This window comes from Leguminivora glycinivorella, chromosome 5, assembly GCF_023078275.1.
Source record: "Leguminivora glycinivorella isolate SPB_JAAS2020 chromosome 5, LegGlyc_1.1, whole genome shotgun sequence".
NCBI classification, from domain to species: domain Eukaryota; kingdom Metazoa; phylum Arthropoda; class Insecta; order Lepidoptera; family Tortricidae; genus Leguminivora; species Leguminivora glycinivorella.
In genome coordinates, this window is record NC_062975.1 from 11,897,536 (window position 1) to 11,904,765 (window position 7,230).

The 7,230-nt window shown below is 40.0% G+C and overlaps 1 protein-coding gene across 1 annotated transcript in view; it reads right to left on the bottom strand.

Moving 5' to 3' along the window:
• The window catches only part of LOC125226509, a 116,584-nt gene that overhangs the window by 75,530 nt on the left and 33,824 nt on the right, over positions 1-7,230 (bottom strand). The gene's annotated exons all lie outside the window — the stretch shown is intronic.

Below are 7,230 nucleotides of genomic sequence, written 5' to 3' on the forward strand. Positions count from 1 at the left end.
GCTATTGAAAACCACAGAAGTTTTCAGTACCGCCATCAGAATGGAGTTTGGTGTCGATAAGTGTGCGGTCATGCATGTACAGCGGGGGGAGGTTGTAAATTCAGAAAATTTACAACTTTCTGAGACGATGTCGTTCAGATCTATCTCTGAATCAGAAACCTATAAGTACCTTGGTATGTCACAGTCGTTGGGTATTGAGGATGTTGGCATTAGACGGTCGGTGAAGGAGCGCTTTTTCAGTCGGCTGACAAAAATTATAATATTATACTTAAATTATAATAAGTCCTTAACAGTCTTTTGTCAGGAGGCAACAAAGTGCGCGCCTTTAACATTCTGGGTAATGCCTCTACTCACATACTCCTTTGGCATACTACGGTGGACCCAGACTGAGCTGGACGCCCTGGATCGGAGGGTCCGCTCACTGCTTACCACACACCGTATGTTACACCCGCGCTCGTCTGTTATGAGATTGTACATCCCACGGAAGTGCGGAGGTCGAGGCTTCCTAAACGCCAAAGATCTCCACAACCGTGAGGTGTACAATCTCCCAGGAATCTCCACTGAGGTGTACAATCCTTAACAACGAGTGCGGGATGCATCGTGATGTGGTGGCAGTGGACGGAAACCTCACGCCGCTCTCCTTGGCGAAAGAGAACTGGCGCAAACCTGTGGTACTAAATACTGCGGACCGCAAGGCGGTATGGGAGAGCAAGCAGCTACACGGGCGGTTCTACAAGGCCCTCACGGGACCCGATGTAGATCTGCTCGCATCGGTGAACTGGTTACGATTCGGAGACCTCTTCGGAGAAACCGAGGGTTTTGCCTGTGCAATTGCGGACGAAGTTATGATGACGAACAACTACCGGAAATATATCCTGAAGGACGGTACGGTCGACATTTGTCGGGCATGCCGCCGTCCCGGAGAGTCACTCAGGCATATTATTTCCGGTTGTTCTCATCTTGCTAACGGCGAGTACTTGCACAGACATAATCTCGTAGCCAGGATTATTCACCAGCAACTTGCTCTTCAATACGGCCTTGTGGACCGCGAAGTACCGTACTACAAGTACTTACCTGCGCCAGTTCTCGAAAATGGTCGTGCCACGCTCTATTGGGATCGATCTATTATCACTGACAGGACTATTGTAGCCAATAAGCCTGACATTGTGATAATAGATCGACTGCAACGCCGGGCAGTGCTCGTTGACATCACCATCCCCCATGATGAGAATCTCGTGAAAGCCGAGAAGGACAAGTCCAGTAAGTACCTAGACTTGGCTCACGAGATAACCGCCATGTGGGATGTTGAATCAACGATCATTGTTCCGATAGTCGTTTCAGCGAGCGGTCTCATAGCGAAGAGTCTCGACCATGTTGACGACTTAAGAGACTCTCGCTAGGTGGCTGGATCAAGGGCCAGATGCAGAAGGCGGTGATCTTGGACACAGCGCGGATAGTTCGACGGTTCCTCTCTCTGCATCCCTAACCACCGGCAGCTTGGGCCGTGCCCCGCTGCTGGCGGCACCCTAGGTTAGGTTTTTTATAACCAATGTGTTTATATGTGTTTTATATTGTTTTGTATGTGTTTTTGTATTTTACTTTTATATTCATATTATAAACAGCCTAGCCTAAGAAAGAAAATAAATAATGAGAATAATAATAAATAGTTTATTAGTTTTCTTTTGCTAGCCTGTAATGGTGTCCCACTGCTGGGCAAAGTTTAGTGCCTCTTCCAGCCAGTTACACTGAGAGAAAATACAACCAGTTTTCATGTTCGTTCAACAAGTTTTTTGGTTAAAATAGCGCCTACGTGCTCTTTGGTTCAAACAACAAGCTACTTGTCATTTGAATCGGCAATATATTTGAATCAACAAGTCGATTTTATAAAAACAACCTGACATATTGTTTTAAACATACGTTTGGCTGATTCAAACGGATAAACCGCAACAAGTCGAACTTGTTAAATTAACAATGCAAATTTCTCTCAGTGTAGTGAGAAAGGTGTCTAGGTCGTCCCTCCATCTCCTTCTGGGCCTGCCGCGTCCACGCTCTATTTGTGTCATCCAATTGGTAGCTACACTAGCCCACCAGCTGTTAGGATGCATGCGGCAGACGTGACCAGCCCAGTTCCATTTGACCCTGACAGTCCTCTCACCAACATCGGCGGATCATGCGGGTTTTTGAACGCAGCGTGGTGTTCCGGATACGATCGGTCCTCTTCACACCTAGAAAACTGCGCTCAATAGCCCGTTAGCTAGTTATCTAGTTAGTTTATTAGTTAATACATAATATATATACAAGGACGACATGACCCCTGTTCGGGTATAGGCCTCCTCCAGCTGCGTCCGATCTCTTTTTTTTGTGCGTTTTCCGTCCAGTCTGTCCCCGTTTTGTTTTTGATTTCATTGACCCAACGATCTTTTGGTTTTCCTGATCTGCTTTTTCTGCTTGGACCCTGTCATTTTGTGACACGTTTTGTCCATCTGTTATCTGTGAGCCTGGCAAGATGTCCAGCCCATTTACACTTTAGCCTTTGAGTGTGTTGTTACTATTACCTACTTATTCAAATTTAAAGCCTCAACATCAAGTCAATCGCTTTCCTTGAACGTCTTTACTGATATAAGCACATAAAAGGGTAGGTACTTGGAAACGACATGTAATTCCCCACCTGTGCTCAACGGGGATCGACTCAAATGTAGTGATGTGCTCGCTCAAAACATGGTAACACTGAATACTAATAAGTTGAAAAGAAAAATCAAGTGGATTTTTGACGTCGTTCAGAATATTGTTTGTTTTAAGGTTATGTTACTTAATTGAATATTGACAATCAAACCTTTTATTATGACAATAATATTTATTTTAGTCTACTTAATACGCTCGCAATTAATATTATGGTGATGACTGATGATATTGATGATGATGATGATGATGATGATGATGATGATGACGATGGCGTTGGTTATCAAATATTTTTGTAATAAGAGTAGGTTAACGTGAGTAAAACCGAGGTAGATTGGAAACAACGTAACTTTTTAACAGACCAAAAAAAGGAGGAGGTTCCTCATTCGGGATCTATTTTTTGATACATCAATTTATCGAGTTAAAAAAAACGATGGGTACCTATTGTAGGTGTAATCGTCCGTCTCACTGTCCGCTGGCGCAAAATTCAGATATCCTTAACTTAAGTCGACACACCTTAAGTCTCATCTATTACGACTTACGAGGTTTTTCGTATGAATTTAATCCCACATTCGTAGTCATGCCCCGAGTATACGTATGGTAAATATAACGTAGGTAGGTACAAATGTCTGCCTAGAGAATACTTGTATATCACATCACTAGTCCCTGAGCCTCGAACTGTGATTAATAGAGCTATTTGTCCCGAGGTGTGTGTTTTACGCGCTGCGGCACCCGTTGTGTGAGCTCGAGCGTCTGTGCGATTAGCCAGCTTGAATTAGGAACCAACCCGCTTTTGTTATTCTTGATACGCTCACGGAGTTTGGTTAACGAGACGACCTACCGAAAACTTTATTTTTGCTTGTTGGTGTCTTTGTTATAGGTACTAGTTGCTGAGCCTAAGTAGTCCATACATAAGTACCTATTGCAAAAATTATCCCATTATCGGGAAAAGTCTCCGTCATTTTATTCCGATTCTGATTCCACGTTCATCGAGCGTCCATGTAAGCCAGCTCGTTTCATCATCGGGGTCCTTCATCTTTTCTACCCCATGGAAAATCTTGGAAGTGTTATAGTGCAACACATGTTGATATTACTAAATACGTATAAGTGTTCTGTATTTTGATAATACTGAATGGGATGATACTGAAATAATGTCATTTTTGGTACCTACTTTCATCGTTTATACTTATGTATCTACCGGTCTGGCTCAGCCGCAGTCCTGGGTTCGAATCCCGGTAAGGGCATTTGTGTGATGAGCACATATATTTGTGGACATTTGTGTATGTTTTCTATGTATGAATTTGTATATTATGTATATCGTTGTCTGAGTAAATATTCACAATACAAGCTTCTTGAGTTTACCATGGGGCTCAGTCAATATGTGTAAGAATGTTCTATAATATTAATTTCTTTTAATAATAAACTATTCTTATTCTTATTAAATAGGTATTTTATTTATTTTTATAAAAATAAATCACGTATTTTCCTTTACCTATCCTGTGTTAAATAAATAGGTGAGTAACTGAGTAACATTCCGTACCTATGTGATAAATATCTCACAGTACGAGTATTTAAAGTTGTGAAATGCGTTGCCACCTCTGTGGCAACGCCAATCAGTGGCGTCGCTAAAGGCGAAATTGAAAAAGTTATGTCTCTCCGTCCCGATTCAAATGAAAGTTAGGTAGATGTGTGCAGTTATTCATTGGAATGTTTCTGTGAGAAGTTGGCGCGGAAAGAGAATGGTCACAGATTGCATGCGGTTCAAAATATCACTATCCTTTTATTTCCAAACAGACATAGTAGCTATATTTAGAATAATAGCTAGGTAGAGAACATAACGCGTAACTACTTATTTTCTCGTTTAGATACTTTTATAACAGGTTGGTTCAAAAGTTGCCTCAGATAACAAAGTTTTCATCTGAAAGTACCTATAGTTCTTGTTATCTACGATGACGCGCAAATTCGTCAATTACCTACTACCCACCTTTAATATCGTTAACATAACTAATCAAACACGCGACTTTTAGTCAACTATTAGGTATATTCGTACAAATTTCTGTCTTTTTGAATTTTAAGTACTTAAATAAATATAAATTAATAAATATTGGGGACACCTTAGACAGTTTTCACATTATCCGGTCCGATATAACGGATGTCGGAAGGATTTCAATAGAAAAAATCCAAGATGGCGCCTGTAATGTATGGGATATCGGTCCGACATCCGATATCGGATCGGATAATGTGAAAACGCACTTACACAGATCAACTTAGCCCCAAACTAAGCAAAGCTTGTACTATGGGTGCTAAGCGACGAAATACATAATTAAATAGATAAATAAATACTTATACAGGGTGTAAACCTAATACGGGCGAACCTCTTAACGGTGGTGAGTATAGGATATAAAAAATGGAATTAGAAAACTTTTACTTAAAATTTAAATATTTTTTTTATCCATACAAAATAATTCGGCCCGCAACGTAATGCAAACACACTCGCGTTAACTGCTCGTTGACAGTTGTCATTGATTGTCATCGCAACCACGTTTACACTACATTGCTGCTGGGAATTTTTTCAAAAATTCATTATGGGGTGAAAATTAAAAGTAACTCAAAAACAACCTCTTAATTAATGATAACAATATTGAATTATATGCCTGGTTTCATTTATCGCCCATATTAGGTTTACGCGCTGTATACATAGAAAACATCCATGGCTCAGGAACAAATATCTGTGCTCATCAGTCATCACAGAAATATATGCCCTTACCGGGATTCGAACCCAGGACCGCGGCTTAGCAGGCAGGGTCACTACCGACTGAGCCAGACCGGTCGTCAAAGTCTTCTCGAATTTTAATTTTAAGTATAACTATAATAGCAATTTTTTTTTAAGTATCTATAATAGCAATATTTTTCATGATAACTTACATGTATTATATACCTATATTTAAAATATAACAATTATTTTAGTCACAACAGCAACCTTGATACAATATTCCCAGCAAAGTACGCTAACGCTGGGTATGCAAGGCCATTCAATAAAGTAAAACTACCAAAGCGCACTGCGAATAGCACCTTCATAAAATATGCATAAATTTGTGCTCCCGCAAGATAAATGGACCTGCAAATGTGGGAAGAAGGAACGCAATAGAAATAACTGTGTGACGCGTTCCGATGTTACGTAACCGCAATTGGATCGCTTACATTGCTCGGATCAGAATGCGCCACAACCACTTGGCTGCTAAAGTGTCGATGGTACAGCTAGATCTCATTTTTAATAACAATAAAAATTGAAATAGCGTACCTACTGGAAAAAAAACTTTCAATTAAACCGATGTTGGACAGTGATTGAGGACTAAATAATGTTGAGTTTTTATAATGCATTCATTTCGACTAGTTGTTTGACAAAATTCAAGTTAAAATCATATCAGTCGATGTCTGTACGCAAAGGACGTCAAGTTGAGTGAACCAGGCCAGGGTACGTGGCCGAATGGCACAAACGCTCACGAAACGAAACGCTCGTAGATATCTATCTCTATCGCTCTTGTGTATTGGCGCGATACAGCCAGACTACCTTTCGCGGTGTTTCGTGTTCGTTTCGCGTCGTAGAAATGCTATTCCGCTACGGCACCTGATAATTGCTCGGTAGCCAAACAGAGCCCAGTGCATCCCAATTTAACAGGTTTCACGAATACAAGTGTTCATTTGAGTATTAGAAACTTTACAATAAGATTAACGAAATTCTGAACATGGAGTTTCAAAGACACGCACTTGCTAATGTGATGTTATGTATTTCGAGGATAACAGAACTTTGAAAAATGTGTTTGATACAAACATACGATGTCTCCAATAGGCAAGTAATATTGTCGACTAATATAATATCTCTCCATTTGTATTCTGAAGAACCAAATGTATTCCAAAATCCAATAACACTCATTAGTCACGCTTCATTGGATAATGTTAACAGAGCAACCGACAACAATTCACACAGCGCTGATGGAACAAATTTGTGCGAGTATAAGGAATTCGAAGAAAACCATTACGTATACCACATACAGAGCAACATTATACTTGAATAAATTTAATATGAGTTCAAAGGTAAGGAGATATTCGGAATCAAATGAACACAATGAAATATTTGCATCGCTGAGCAAGGTTTACAAACTAAATAAACATTTTATAGGCATAGTTTAGTAGGCACCTTTCGGCAAGGAATAAATAATTAAAAAAAAAGTTTTATGGTCTAAGTCAAAGACTTTCGTGCAGCGGTAGGGCGTATAATTCATACGATGAATTTTATCATTACCGCTACTGGCGGCCAAAGTCCTTTTTGATTTGTTGTGAAGTTGCGAGTTTATTGTTATAACTGGAAGGGTTATTATTTGTAACTATGAGTTTATGTATAACGGAACACTGAAGTTCTTATGTTTGGAAGGTGCACAAAACCAAAGCCAACACTTCCCTCGAGATCGTTATGAAAGTGTAATTAATGTGTAAGGGGTTTACAATGAACGGGTTTTACGAAAATGTTAATCTTGGCTTATAATATTGCTC